Genomic DNA, 15,238 nt, shown 5'->3' with positions numbered 1-15,238 from the left:
CTTTTACTTGACTAGCTCATTAATCAAAGATGGTTATGTTTCCTAACCATAGACATGACTTGTCATTTGATTAACGGGATCATATCATTAAGAGAATGATATGATTGACATGACCCATTCCATTAGCTTAGCACTTGATCGTTTAGTATGTTGCTATTGCTTTCTTCATGACTTATACATGTTCCTACAACTATGAGATTATGCAACTCCCGTTTACCGGAGCAACACTTTGTGTGCTACCAAACATCACAACATAACTGGGTGATTATACAGGAGCTCTACAGGTGTCTCCAAAGGTACATGTTGGGTTGGCCTATTTCGAGATTAGGATTTGTCACTCTGATTGTCGAAGAGGTATCTTTGGGCCCTCTAGATAATGCACATCACTATAAGCCTTGCAAGCAATGTAGCTAATGAGTTAGTTACGGAATCATGCATTACGTAATGAGTAAAGAGACTTGCCGGTAACGAGATTGAACTAGGTATTGAGATACCGACGATCAAATATCGGGCAAGTAACATACCGATGACAGAGGGAACAACGTTTGTTGTTATGCGGTTTGATCGATAAAGATCTTCGTAGAATATGTAGGAGCCAATATGAGCATCCAGGTTCTGCTATTGATTATTGACCGAAAACGGTTCTCGGTCATGTCTACATAGTTCTCAAACCTGTAGGGTCTGCACGCTTAAGGTTTCGATGACAGTTATATTATGAGTTTATGAGTTTTGATGTACCGAAGTTTGTTCGGAGTCCCGAATGTGACTACGGACATGGCAAGGAGTCTCGAAATGGACGAGACATGAAGATTGGTATATTGGACGACTATATTCGAACACCGGAATAAGTTTCGGAGGTTATCGGATATATACCGGAGTACCGGGGGGTTACTGGGCCCAAAGTGGAGAAGAGGAGGGGCGGCCAGGGCAGGCCATGCGCCCCTCCCCTTTTAGTCCGAATTGGAGTAGGAGGGGGGGCGGCGCCCCCCCCCCATTTCCTTCCTCCCCTCTCTCCCTTCTTTCCCCTCTCCTACTTGGACAAGGAAAGGAGGGAGTCCTACTCCCGGTGGGAGTAGGACTCCCCTTGGCGCGCCTCCTCCCTGGCCGGCCGCCCCCTCCCCCTTGCTCCTTTATATACGGGGGCAGGGGGCACCTCTAGACACAACAATTGATATCTTGATCTCTTAGCCGTGTGCGGTGCCCCGCTCCACCATAGTCCTCCTCGATAATATTGTAGCGGTGCTTAGGCGAAGCCCTGCGACGGTAGAACATCAAGATCGTCACCACGCCATCGTGCTGATGGAACTCTCCCTAGACACTCGGCTGGATCAGAGTTTGAGGGACGTCATCGAGCTGAACATGTGCAAGAACTCGGAGGTGGCGTAGTTTCGGTGCTTGATCGGTCGGGCCGTGAAGACGTACGACTACATCAACCGCATTGTTCTAATGCTTCCGCTTTCGGTCTACGAGGGTACATGGACGACACTCTCCCCTCTCGTTGCTACGCATCACCATGATCTTGTGTGTGTAGGAAATTTTTTGAAATTACTACATTCCCCAACACCACCATATATATCATATGAAGAGGTGGCAGTCCAGCGCCTTGTGGGCGGTGGTTCATGTTCTTATCCCGCATTGTCGTCTATACCGTCGATGTATTCGGAGTCGAAGTTAAGCACGTCGGTCAAATCATCGACCGTGGCTATGAAGTGGGTGGTGGGTGGGTGACGAATTTCTTCGTCACCTGCTTCCAGCTCGAGCCGAACATAGTTCGGCCAGGAATCTCTTGACAGAGAGAGACCTTAACGAATTTAGCACATCACCAAAGGGGGAGTGCTGGAAGATATCCACGGCGGTGAATTCCATGACCGGAGCCCAATCAGTTTCGATGGGCATGGATGCCCACGGTCCGGGACCTACGACCGAAGATAAGTCCGGGGGTCCGGAGACACAGATTTCCTTAGAAGCAGAGTCTGTGTTTGGCTCCAACGCCGATAGGTGTGCGACCTCCGTGGCAGGGTCCATCCACCCGTCCTCATACAGCATGATCTGCTCTGGATTAAAGACTGGAGCCATGACAGGCACAATATCCCGAATAATGTCCGACGGCAGATCTAAGTCATGCGTGTGGCGATCGTTCGGTGCTCCTGACGTGGGCTCGAATCCGTCGAAGATCAAGTCTCCGCGGATGTCGGCAATGTAGTTTAGGTTCCTGAACCTGACCTGACGGCCAAGGGCGTAGCTGTCGATCTGCTCTAGATGGCCAAGCGAGTTGGCCCGCAGTGCGAAGCCGCCGAACATGAAAATCTGTCCTGGGAGAAAAGTCCCACCCTGGACGGCGTTATTGAAGGTTGGAGAAGCCATCGAGCCTTACAGCGACGACATAGAGGAACTCTCAATGAAATCACCAATGTCGGTGTTGTCGGCGTTCTGGGAATGGGGGTCCCCAGACTTGCCTGCCTGCAGCCTGCGGCGTGGCACAAAGGGGGGCCCAACACGGCCCATCTTCATCAACACAAGCTCAAGACCCTCGCGAGGGGCCAAGCCTCACAGGGCAGACGACAAGGAGCTTCCTCAGGCACGGCCTCGTCAGGTTGGCTCACGAGGAGGCGGAGAGTTCAAGGCGGGGTACCTCGCGAGGTGCCCATGACGCAAGCCATGACGACCAAGGGTGCCTGCCGGGCGCCAGCCCGCGCAGTGTCCTTCTTTTCTCTTTGGTGCAAGGGGAGCAAGCGCATGCGGGAGCATAGAGCAAAGGCGTCCATTTCGGTGCAACAAGACCAAGACCAGTCCAACGGCAGGGTGGAGGTCACCGTGGATCCCAAGTCGGCGTCACCACCAGAGCCTTTGACAGGCGAGGACCAACTTTAGTCAGGATAAGTGTACTAGATGTTCCCCTTCAAATTGGCCAATTGTTGGCGCCCTTCCCGCTCAATTTTTGGGAAGAGGCCCAGGGCCTTTGCCTATAAATAGGACTAGCCACCCACAGGGTGGAGGGATCGATCCATCCGGCCGGCAACAAGAGAGAGACCACAAGAACAGACCCTCGCGAGGCTGTTCTTCCTTGTATTGTTCATCATTAGCCCAAGAGGTAATCCACCACATCACACACTGGACTAGGCTATTACACCACAATGGTGGCCTGAACCAGTATAAATCCTGTGTCTCTTGTGTTGTTCTTCTCGTAGTTTAGATCCTAGCGATTCGGCGAGGAACAGGTAGGTAGAAGGCGAAACCTCCGCGCGCACCCCAGTGTTCGAACCTCAAGGGTCTGCCGGAACCCTAAATCCGACATTTGGCGCACTAGGTAGGGGTGCGCCGAGATCCACCTTCCGCCACTTTGTGTCCCGTTGCATCGTCATCACCATGTCCAGCGACCAAGCGGGCAACCTTGCCCCCTGGACAGCTTGGCCCGTCGGCGCAGAGCCGCTCGCCCAGGGCAACCCAACGCCCCAGGCAGCTCGCGGTCCGCAGGGTGCTCCAGGCCGTGGGCGAGGCGGACAGACCCCGACAGCTCTCACACCGCGACAGATGCGGTCGGCAGCAAGAGCCTCCAACCACGTCGCGGCCACGGCGCCGTACACTCACCGGGAGCAGGTGAACTCAAGGGCCGTGCTCACGGTGGCCCGAGAGCTGCTGCAGTGCAGGCTGATGGAAGGCGGCCGCGACGTGCTGCTAGAGCGGGTGGCAGAGCTCCTGGGCTTCGCTGCCTCGGGGGCTTACCCCTTCTGCACTCAACTCCCATCTCAGGCCCAGAGCAGCCCGTGCGGGGGCCCCACATGCGCCCGCGGGCTCCAAGGCTACCCCAGCGCCAATGAAGCCGTCGGCACCGGGCCAGCGGTTGCGCTGACTCCGCTCCCCGCTGGCGAAGAAGGACTCGTCAAAACCCACGGCTCTAGTGGGCCGCCGCATTACCACCCCTAGGTTGGCACATCAAGCAGAGCTGCATGGCATGCGGAGCACTATGACGTGGCCTTCGGGGTGGCGGCCCCCGAAGAGTACGTGCCCCGTATGTTGGACCAAGGGCACCCGCGCGAGGGCGAACAAGGCTCGCTCCTCAGCCCAAGCTGGGGGGACGAGGCACCAGAAGTTGAGCTATTCCAGGAGTCCCGGGTCGGCCCCACCGGCCACACTGGAAGCAACGATTATCGGGTACCGCTAATTTCTCAGGAGCAGGCATACGCTAATCATGGGTCGCAGGAGATGCAGGTCGCCACAGCAAGCAGCTGCCCCGCTCCTGCAGCCTCCTACCCCTCAGGAGGAGGGCATCGGGGGCTACAGGGGAGGGGCCGAGATCCGACATCACCACCGCAGCATTCGGAGCAAGGCGTTCCCAGGAGGTAGGCCCTCCGCTGGGGAGGCGCCTCAGGGTCTACCCCTGGCGGAGGACCCGTGGTCGTCGGGGGAACCGTTGGCGACCGCTCTACCCCATCGGCGGCGTCCTGGTTTCCGGTCGTCATCGATGGCACTAGTGTGTGGCGCAAGGCGGGCCCTCGTCTAGCGATATGAAGCAAGGCCGGTACCTGTGAAGAAGGCCCGGTGCCTGTGAAGCTCGCCGCCCCGTGACACTCTCACGTAATAATGAGTGGGGCTGTACACGCCCCGGACTCTCAAGGGTGCCGGCCTCAGGCCCTGGGGCTCCCTCCCATGCCCAGTGGTAGCACTTAGCTCCGCACTGGTGAGAAGACGTCCAAGACTAGACTAGGTGCCGGACACGACCTTTTTCTGCCTTCGTTGCTTTTCCCTTGGTTGTTGCTTTCCCCCGCTGGATTTAAATTGGATTCGGATTTGAGATTTGTGTGTGTTCAGGGAAGGGGTGCTTAATCTCATTCGACCAATCTCTCGCGTTTCGGTTACGACCTCACCTCAGCTGCCTCCCCTCGTGAGCCCCTCGCGAGCCGGGTCTGGCCTAGCTTGCGTGCAGTCCAGACTGCCGCCGCCATATCCTCTCAGGACGCTTTTTCAATGCAGATCCTACGGATTCGATCAAGAGGCATTCGAGACGCCACAGCCTCCCGCGTATTATCTCAGGACCCACACGGGAAAAGGTAAAACTAGCCATCCGGTTATTCACCTAGCTAACCACTTGGCGCGGGCACGTGGGCCATACAGCGTCCACTAGTACGACGAACATAAGCTTTACATGAGGGGCACCCCCTCCCAAAATGCTCTTACAATCGGCAGGTCAAAGAGCCTGAGTTCTATTCATGCAAGGTAGGAAAACAGGAGCAATGCACGGTCAGTCGGATAAATCCCCCAATGCATCCTCAGGAGCACAACCCGAACCGTCGCTGGCATCGCTGGCCTCGCTATCGCCTTATGCATTGTCGCCGGTGGCGTCAGGACCATTCACCACGCCACCCTCGTCGGCGGCCACGATCACGTCATCATCGTCTGAGGCGAAGGCCCTGACAAGACCGTCCACATTGTCTTCCACCCAGTCCGCTAGGTCACCCCGGACGGCCTGGGGAACTGGGGCGATGGCAGCGTCAAAGTCGAAGTGAGGGTCCATGTTCTGGAGATGGCTGAAGACACGGGAGAAGGAGCGCCCGAGCAGGGCGCGGCTCCTTTCCTCCACCAACCTGTTGGCCCTGACCGACCGCGCCTCCAGCTGCATCACGATGTCGGTGAAGAACTGAAGGTTGCCGGCATAGTTGGTTGCATGCGGCGCGCCAACGGTCGCCTCACAGATGTTGCCCAAGGCCGCGTTGGCTCTCTCCCGAAGCGTGGCGAGCATGGGGGCGTGCTCATGTTCCAGGAGCCATCGCTGGCGTATCTCATCCGCATTCTGGCGCGCAACGGCCTCAGCCTCATCCAGCCGTTGGCGAAGAAGAAGCACCTCGGCGCGAGAAGTAGTTGACTCCCCCTGCACCACTTCAAGTGCGGCCCACAAGGCATCACCCCGCCGCGTCGCTTCCTCCAGCTTGGTCCTCAAGGCGGTGGTCCTACCTTCAGCCTCGGTCCGGATCAACGCCAGCCTCTCCTCGAACTCGCTCTCGAGGTTCGAGCGCGCCGTTGCCACCCGACGTCTGACCTCCTCCAAGACACGGGTTTCCCGCGCAGTGACATCATTCTCCTCTCGTGTCACCAAGCGCTCCCTTGTCTCCAGGCGCTCGTACTCACGAGCGCGTTCGGCAGCCTCCAACGTCAGCGCTTCCTCACGCTTCTGGTGCCCGGCTGGGTCACCGGAAGTCAACTTCATCGACGCGAAGGCCGCCTCGCGCAGCTCCACCTGCTCCTCCAGTGAGTAGCACCGGGCCAGGAGTTCCCGTGCCCGCTCTTCCGTCGCCTCTCGCCGCTGGTTAGCTTCCCGAACCTCCTCGACGGCCTGGGAACGGGCCACCCGAGAGGCCGCCAGCGACGCCTTGGACTCCTCATCCTCAAGATCGCGTTGGCGGCGCGCGAGGACGACTGCCGCCTCCAGCTCGCGCCTTTCCGCAGCCAAACGCAGGCCCTCAGCCTCAAGGCGTGCGTCTTCATCAGCAAGCTCTTCACCAAGAAGGCTCACCGCGCCAGCCGCCCTTCGAAGGAACCCTTGGCGAAGAGCGCGACGCTCCCGAGCATGCTCAAGTACGTCTTCCGCGCGGTCAACCGCCCCAAGCAAGCGCCAGGGGGCACTGATCAGCGCTCCCCCTCCGGGCAGGGGGCTGGGGGCTGGCACCCTTGAAGTGACCGGGCGCGCCTCGCTAGAAGCCCGGCTTGGGGCTAGTCCATCCCCAAGTGAAGAGCGTTGGGAGTACCCCAGCCAATCGCGATCCACGACCAGACGAGAAGCCAATGGCAGGCTGGCTAGGCCCCGAGAAGGCTCGCGAAGGAAGGCCACGAGGAGCGCGGGGCCGCGTTGCGCCTCGGGGTGATTCGTCTCTTCGATCGACCTCACCACAAGGGCTCCACTACTCGGAGCGACCAGAGGCGGTGGCGAAGGCGGAAGCAGGGAGGATGGCTCCTCAATCATCTCCGTGAGCTCGGGAGGAAGGGCCCTGTGGAGCAAGGTTCAGGAAGGGCAGCAGAAGAATTTGGAGCTGGGGAGGGAGAAGGCTTACTCATCAATGGCGAAGTACTTTCTGCGCTTCAGCAGGCGACTTCCGGAGGGCCTCAAAGTCCACGCAGAAGCGGCCCAAGAGTTCAGCACAGGGATCACCCTGCGACGAAGAGGAAGCATCAGGGCGGCCCGCGTTAGGGGTGTCTGCCTGATGTGCGTCGCTGGTCGCCTCATCAAGGAAAGAAGCCGGGGCCTCGGAGGCCTCGGCCGCATGCACGGCAGGCGGCTGCTCGCCGCCCTCAGCCCCGGCATCGTGGGCCTCAGGGGCCGCTCCCTCATGAGCGCTGCCCAATGTTGTAGCCTCGGCGGGGGCACCCTCGGCCTCCGGAGGTTCATGCCTCCCTGCACTGCCACTTGAGGAAGAACCGCCTGGAACAATTGAAAGGGCGGCCACTGTCACTGGATTCTCGCGAGGCCCCTGGAGGCCGACGGGGTGCGGTCCCCATTCGTCGAAAACGGGCATCTGATTCACGAAATCTCTCCTGCCCGAACAGAGGTACAGCAAGGCCCCCCTTGCTGGATGCTGCAAGTGTTGGGCTCCCCAGTCAGAACCAAGAGTACCTTCCTCAATGCTTCAGGCGTCAGGTCCACTTCCTGGAGCGTCATACGATCCCACGCCCGTTGAAGGCCCACATTCGGCGAGAGTGGCGCTGAAGAGGGGCGACCCGGCATAACAGGAACTCCTTCACCACCTTGGGCGCCGTCACCTCAAGCGATCTCAAGCACTGGAAGCGTCACCAGACAAAGAAGAGTTGGGGGCTTGTGAGCGTCTCTTGGCCCCAGCCTGAATTGGGGACAACAGGCGAGGTCGGCTTCGACAGCAGGGGGCTGGGCACCCCCACGTCCACATACAGCCACCGCTCGCGGAACCCAGGCGCGGGCGGAGGAAGACCAAAGTCAATCCCTGAGGCCGCCATCTCGGGTGCAGCAATGAAGCTCGCGCATCCCGAGCACTGGGCAGGGTCGACGAGGTGCAGAGCGAAGAAGTGGCGCAACAGGGCGACCGATGGGATGATGCCAACCATAGCCTCGCAAACGAAGGCGAAGACCGCCAGCAGAGTAATGGAGTAAGGACCCAGATGCATCATGTGGATCTGATAATGGGAGAGCACGGCATCGAAGAAATCCGAGAAGGGGGGAATTAGCCCCGCCCATAGGGCGTCGACAAAATAAGGGACCTCGGTGATTATCCTATCGATGGAGAACCGAGATGCGGGCCAGGCCGTCGTCCTCCCACATTCATTGAAGATGGTGGCCAGGGACGAACTGACCTTGTCCAAGCCCTCCCGATTGACTATGATCGACCGGTCCACAGCGGGGGCGGCCGACGGCGGCGAGCAAGGCGAAGGCATGGGTCCCTTCCCTCTCCCCTTCTTCGTCGGAGTCATGGCGACGGAAGGGGGGAGGAAAGGTTCGAGATTGGCTTCGAAGCGGAAGCTGGAGTTCGAAAGGAGGAAGGACAGAGGGCGCATGAGCAACGGAAAGGGGAGTGGCTGTGTATAACTGCAAGTCCGCCTAGCCTGGCACCAAATGAGGAGGCGTGGGGGAACAGTGCTGCCCACGTCCAATCAACTGCCATGCGGCGCCCAAGGCCGCATGCTGTTAGGGCCCGTGACGCTTCGCACTTGCCCTTTCGCCTCTCTGCTCGGCCAAGTCTGGGCGCGCCTTGGGCCCGGGGGCTACCGTCGGCGTTCTGGGAATGGGGGTCCCCAGACTTGCCTCCCTGTGGCCTGCGGCGTGGCACAAAGGGGGGCCCAGCATGGCCCATCTTCATCAACACAAGCTCAAGACCCTCGCGAGGGGCCAAGCCTCGCGGGGCGGACGACAAGGAGCTTCCTCAGGCACGGCCTCGTCAGGCTGGCTCACGAGGAGGCAGAGAGTTCAAGGCGGGGTACCTCGCGAGGTGCCCATGACGCAAGCCATGAAGACCAAGGGCGCATGCCGGGCGCCAGCCCGCGTAGTGTCCTTCTTTCCTCTTTGGTGCAAGGGGAGCAAGCGCAGGCGGGAGCATCAAGCAAAGGCGTCCATTTCGGTGCAACAAGACCAAGACCAGTCCAACGGCAGGGTGGAGGTCACCTGGAGCCCAAGTCGGCATCACCACCAGAGCCTTTGACAGGCGAGGACCAACTTTAGTTAGGATAAGTGTACTAGATGTTCCCCTTCAAATTGGCCAATTGTTGGCGCCCTTCCCGCTCAATTTTTGGGAAGAGGCCCCGGGCCTTCACCTATAAATAGGACTAGCCACCCACAGGGTGGAGGGATCGATCCATCCGGCCGGCAACAAGAGAGAGACCACAAGAACAGACCCTCACGAGGCTGTTCTTCCTTGTATTGTTCATCATCAGCCCAAGAGGCAATCCACCACACCACACACTGGAGTAGGGTATTACACCACAATGGTGGCCTAAACCAGTATAAATCCTGTGTCTCTTGTGCTGTTCTTCTCGTAGTTTAGATCCTAGCGATTCAGCGAGGAACAGGTAGGTAGAAGGCGAAACCTCCGCGCGCACCCCAGTGTTCGAACCTCAAGGGTCTGCCGGAACCCTAAATCTGACAGGTGTCAAAACCGGTGGATCTCGGGTAGGGGGTCCCGAACTATGCATCTAAGGCTAATGGTAACAGGAGACTAGGGACATGATGTTTACCCAGGTTCGGGCCCTCTGGATGGAGGTAATACCCTACTTCCTGCTTGGTTGATCTTAATGATATGAGTATTACAAGAGTTGGTCTACCACGAGATCGTAGAGGCTAAACCCTAGAAGCTAGCCTATGGTATGATTGTTGTTGTGTCCTATGGACTAAACCCCCTCCGGTTTATATAGACATCGGAGGAGGCTAGGGTTACACAGAGTCGGTTACAGAGAAGGAGATCTACATCCAAATCGCCAAGCTTGCCTTCCACGCCAAGGAGAGTCCCATCCGGACACGGGACGAAGTCTTCAATCTTGTATCTTCATAGTCCAACAATCCGGCCAAAGTACATAGCCCGGCTGTCCGGATACCCCCTTATCCAGGACTCCCTCAGGGGGGATTGGATGAACAGTTCCTAGTGGGGGTTGGATGAACAGGACCCCGTGGTGTTGCCACTAGATGAACAGGACCGCGATCGATCGAGCCGGTTGGGCATGGATGAACATGACCCCCATGGAGGGCTGGATGAACAGGACCCCATGGAGGGAAGGTTGAACAGTAGCCAGTGGAGGGCTGGTTGAACAGTAGCCAGCGGAGGGCTGGATGAACAGTAGCCCGTGGAGGGGTGGTTGAACAGGACCCCGTGGAGAGGGCTGGTTGAACAGTATCCGGTGGAGGAGCACGCAGTGGAGGCTGGATGAACAGGAGTCGGTGGATGAACAATCACAGGTGGAGGCTGGAGGAGATTGATGGTGGATAAATAGTAGCCCGTGGAGGCTAGAGGAGATCGACGATGGATAAATAGTAGCCCGTGGAGGCTGGAGGAGGTCGACGGTGGAGATGAACGGTATCTCATGGAGTCCTGTTTTGCGGCACGCCACACCCCTCTTGATGAACAAGAACCCCGTTTCAAATGTAGCATTCCAACACAAGTTTGTTTCCTCCGTTTTGCGGTACGCCACACCCCTCCCGATCAATAGGATCCCGTTTCGACCGTAGGAGTTCCAACAGAAGTCCGTTTCCTCTGTTTTGCGATACGCCAAACCCCTCCCGATGAACAAGATCCCATTTTGGCCGTGGCCGGTCGAACACAAGTCCGTTTCCTCCATTCTGCAGTACGCCAGGCCTCATTTCCATTGGTTGTTCCATCCAAGCCGGTTGCCTCCCGATGAACACGACGACGCATTCCTTTCCGACCCAGCCGGTTGGCTCCCAATGAACACGACGATGATGCAGTTTCTTCGTTCTGACCCAGCCATGTACACGAGCCCTGGCCGTACATATGCATGAGTAGGTGTTTGAGACCCCGCCCGTATGTACATACGTGGCCGTATTTACTTTTTTGCACCCCTGGTGTTGTACGTACGTGTACATGCTATGTGCGGGCCTCTACTACGACACATGCGCGCCTCTACATCGACCAGTATTTACATACACGTTCGGACCAGAATGACAATGCTATGTATGCTTCGACCAGGTGGGTCCCAACTGTCAGGCACTTCCTTAAGTGCAAAGATGTAGCTGGTGGGTCCTAGCAGTCAGGGGCGAATCATTTTTTTGCCTGTAATATGGACGCACTTCCTTGCATGCGAAGATGTAGCTGGTGGGTCCTAGCAGTCAGGGGGGAAATGTTTTTTCATGAAATATGGTGGCCCTGTCCGATGGGTCCGTGCTGTCAGGTGGAGGAATAATTATTTTGCACGTAATAAGGAGGCACTTCCTTGCGGCTGCCATGGACCCAACTGTCAGCCTCTCCACATACATTACTCTTCCAATGGAAGTCATTACTTCACCATGTTGACCATGCCACACAAAGAGCACCAGGGCGGTGGACGATGGCGGGGCCTAGGAAGGGGACGACATGGAGCCGGGGAAGACGCGGCAGTGGAAGCCTGCGCGGAGAGGAGTACGAGGGTTCACTGGTTCGACTGTGGTGTGAGGCTGCCGTTACCGCAGAATAACAGGGGATGTGGGTGAGTAGAGGGATGGCCTGGCCAGTGGTGAGAGTAGTAGGGGGCGGTGAGGCCTCCACAGCATCACAGTCGGCCACGAGAGGTAGGAGAACGCGGCACGACCGGCGCTACTTTGGGCGGCTGGAGCAAGAAGACCAGAGGTTGAAGAAGCACTACGGCCGTTGGATGGACATCGTACGGTCACTGGCGCTAGAATTGTTCATATTGACTAAGTTGACAAAACCCTCCATCCCCGTCAACTTAGTAGGCCCACAAGTCAGCCTCCCACTATGCTAGGTCCCAGCTAGCAGGGAGAGTATTCATTTTTTGTGCGTAATAAGGAGGCACTTCCTTGCGTGCGAAGATAAAGCTGGTGGGTCCGACCTGTTAGCAGGGGGGCGTTTTTTCATGAAATACAAAGGCCCTTCCGGTGTGTCCCAGATGTTAGGTGGAGGAATCATTTTTTTGCGCATAATAAAGAGGCATTTCCTTGTGTGCGGTCGTGCACCCAGCTGTCGTCCTGTCCACGTACAGTCCATGTCCGATGGAAGTTGTTCCTTGACCATGTTGACCACGCTGCGCCGAGAGCACCAGGGCGGTGGACGACGGGGAGGCCTGGGAAGAGGACGACGCGGAGCCAGGGAAGATGCGGAAGTGGATGCCCATGCGAAGAGGAGTATGAGGGTTCACTGGTTCGGCTTCAGTGAGAGGCTGTCGTTGCCGCGGAATAATAGTGGGTGTGGGTGAGTGGAGGCATGGCCTGGCCAGCGGTGGGAGTAGTAGGGGTGGTGAGGCCTCTATGGCAACACAACAGGCCACGGGAGGCAGGAGTAGGCGGCACGACCGGTGCTGCTTTGGGCGGCTGGAGCAAGAAGACCAGAGGTTGAAGAAGCACGACAGCCGTTGGATGGACATCGTACGGTCACTCTAGCTAGAATCATTTATATTGACTAAGTTGACAAAGCCCTTGGTACGCGTTAACTTAGTAGGCCCACAGGTCAGCCTCCTAAACGGTGCGCCCCAGATGTTAGTGGGAGGATTCTTTTTTACGCGTAATAAGGAGGCAGTTTATTGCGTGCGGCCAGTCCAGTGGAGGGAGTAGGGTGGCCGGTGAAGCCTCACGGCATCACATCAGGCCACAAGAGGAGGGAGCAGGAAGTCCCGTCAGCGCTAGTTTAGGTGGCTAGAGCAGGAAGATCAGAGATTGAAGAAGCACATCGCTGCTGCTAGAATCGTGTGTTGACTGACAAAGCCTTGTGTAAACAAGTCAGCCTCGAAATCTGTGGAGTGTACAACCCATTTGCTATTATTTTTACAATTTTTACTCATTTTCTAGTTCATATGGAATTTATTGCAGCGCATTTTCCATTTTTAGAATTGCTGCCCATTTTCAGGTCAGTACCAGGGTTAAAAAATTGAACTAAATATGTGCAAATTTTTGAAAATTCACAAATTTTTGCTGGGAAACAAAATATTCTTAATCCAAAAATTAGTAGCCATACTAAAACAAATTTAAAAATAAATTAGTGCTATGTTATGTTAAATCGAATGAAATACTCCCTCCGTCCCAAAATTCTTGTCTTAGATTTGTCTAAATACGGATGTATCAAGTCATGTTTTGGTATTGCATACATCTGTATCTAGACTAATCTAAGACAAAAAATTTGTGATGGAGGGAGTATAAAATATCTATGTAGAACAAAAACAAAAAAAGGAAACTAATTTCCCATTTGCTATAATTTTTTTGGAATTTTTAACCCCTTTGATATTACTTTTAACAGACACTAACGATACTCTTCAGCCAGGCCCGAATGCATCCCTCCTTGTCTTGAAAGATTTGCAGCCCAGTAAGTCAGAGAAAACAAATAGGACTTGCTTGGATATTCTTCAAAAAGAAATACTGGGCTACCTACTTTCCCAAAGAAAAAACTGTTGGGTTGGTCATGTTGTTAGCCGGGACACAGAGACCGCACAACCTAGTTTATAGCCTGCTCCTCCGAATTACTACTCAAAAAAAAGTTGTGCAATTCTATCATTAATTGACTATACATTGAAAATGATGTGGGTCCCAGATATCAGCAGGGTGGATTAGAGTAAAAAACGAGGGGTGCATCTGAATAGTAAAAGAGGCGCTTGCTTGTGTTCGGGAGTTGACCTGGTGGGTCTGTACTGTCATACTCACAACTACAGTCCTCTCCCGATTCACTATATTGACATGGCCAGACGGCGGCGCCGCGGCGAGCGCACCAAGGCAGAGGATAAAGTGTTGTCGCCAATGTGCTGGGCTGGGTTGGACATTCTTATTGAAAAATAAAAATGGACCGGAACTATTTACGACGTGGACTATGATTTGCATGGGTCTGCTAGTTGCAGGAAGAAAATGCTGGGAGAAAGAAGACTGGTCGCTGTCTTTGCCTTAGAATAATATCGACTGAATGTAACGACACTAGCATAGGAAATAATATCCTCCTGTTAAATCGTGAATTTAAAGAACTGGTGCATGAGCATTTAACTTTATTTATTTATTTATTTATTTACTTTTATGTTTAGGGGACCATGAGCATGTACCTGGGCTGGATTCATGTGAGAGCCTCCCTTCCAGTTAATTATGGGCTCCTCTATTGGGCCTTCATCAGTGGGCTGCATGTTATCAACAAGTGTAAAATGTGTTCCGTACCAAAAATAGTATGCGCTACGTACGGTACGGGGCACTAAAGGATCGGACCATGCAACGACTTCCAAAACATTGTGTTTGTCATTCCAACAACACATTTATTCAACCAATGGAAGAAATATACTACTGATTGTACATTGAAAATAGCAGCAGCAACAAACAGGGCTGGGGGTGTAACAGAAGTAGTAAGCAGGCCAGAAGACTAAAGACGCAGCTCTCTCTTCCAAACCAAACATCAGCCATCATTACAAATGGGCTACCAAAAAAGAACAAGTGTATGCATCAAACTAAATAAAGATCCTACTACACCAAGTGTACGCATCTAACTAACTGGCTCAGTTAGACATTACTATTTATTAAGCTGTGGAGATTGGATGACGGCTTGAACCAGATGGGTGCCTAATGGGGGAAACTCCAGCCAGGAGGTCGAAGTCTGATACTTGCGGCCCTCTCTCCTACTTTGGGCTGCAGAGCATGGCGACACATATCAGGGTATCGTGCATATAGAGACGCATGGTACGCTATGTACACATAGTTTTGCCTGATGAATGAAACCGCGCTTCCATCATGATCCTTGATGTGGGTTATCTCCTGGTTAATCAGATAATTCAGTCTGAGAAACAGAGAGAGTGTACCAAGGCTACTTACTAGCCTCCAGTCAAAAATTCTTGAAGGCCCAGAGAAGCTGGGATCCTGCTCAAAGACCTTGCAGCGACTGTGATTGTATTCCGCGAAACAACACGTCCAGTATGTGCGAACGATCAGCAATCGTTCGTCGTCGTATAATTGAGCCAGGAACCACCTGCATCTGCCATGCTGCCTTTCTTTGAAAGGTTCTGGGATTAGGAAGGGTAGCGACACTAGGCGGCCTACAACATCATATCAAGTTGGAGTCAAATAAAAAAGGGCTCTTAATGTAGTTAATCTTAAGAACAGCAT

The sequence above is a fragment of the Triticum aestivum genome, chromosome 7B (genome assembly GCF_018294505.1).
Source record: "Triticum aestivum cultivar Chinese Spring chromosome 7B, IWGSC CS RefSeq v2.1, whole genome shotgun sequence".
Lineage (NCBI taxonomy): Eukaryota > Viridiplantae > Streptophyta > Magnoliopsida > Poales > Poaceae > Triticum > Triticum aestivum.
The sequence above is the reverse complement of the archived record's forward strand: the minus strand, read 5'-3'. Positions refer to the sequence as shown.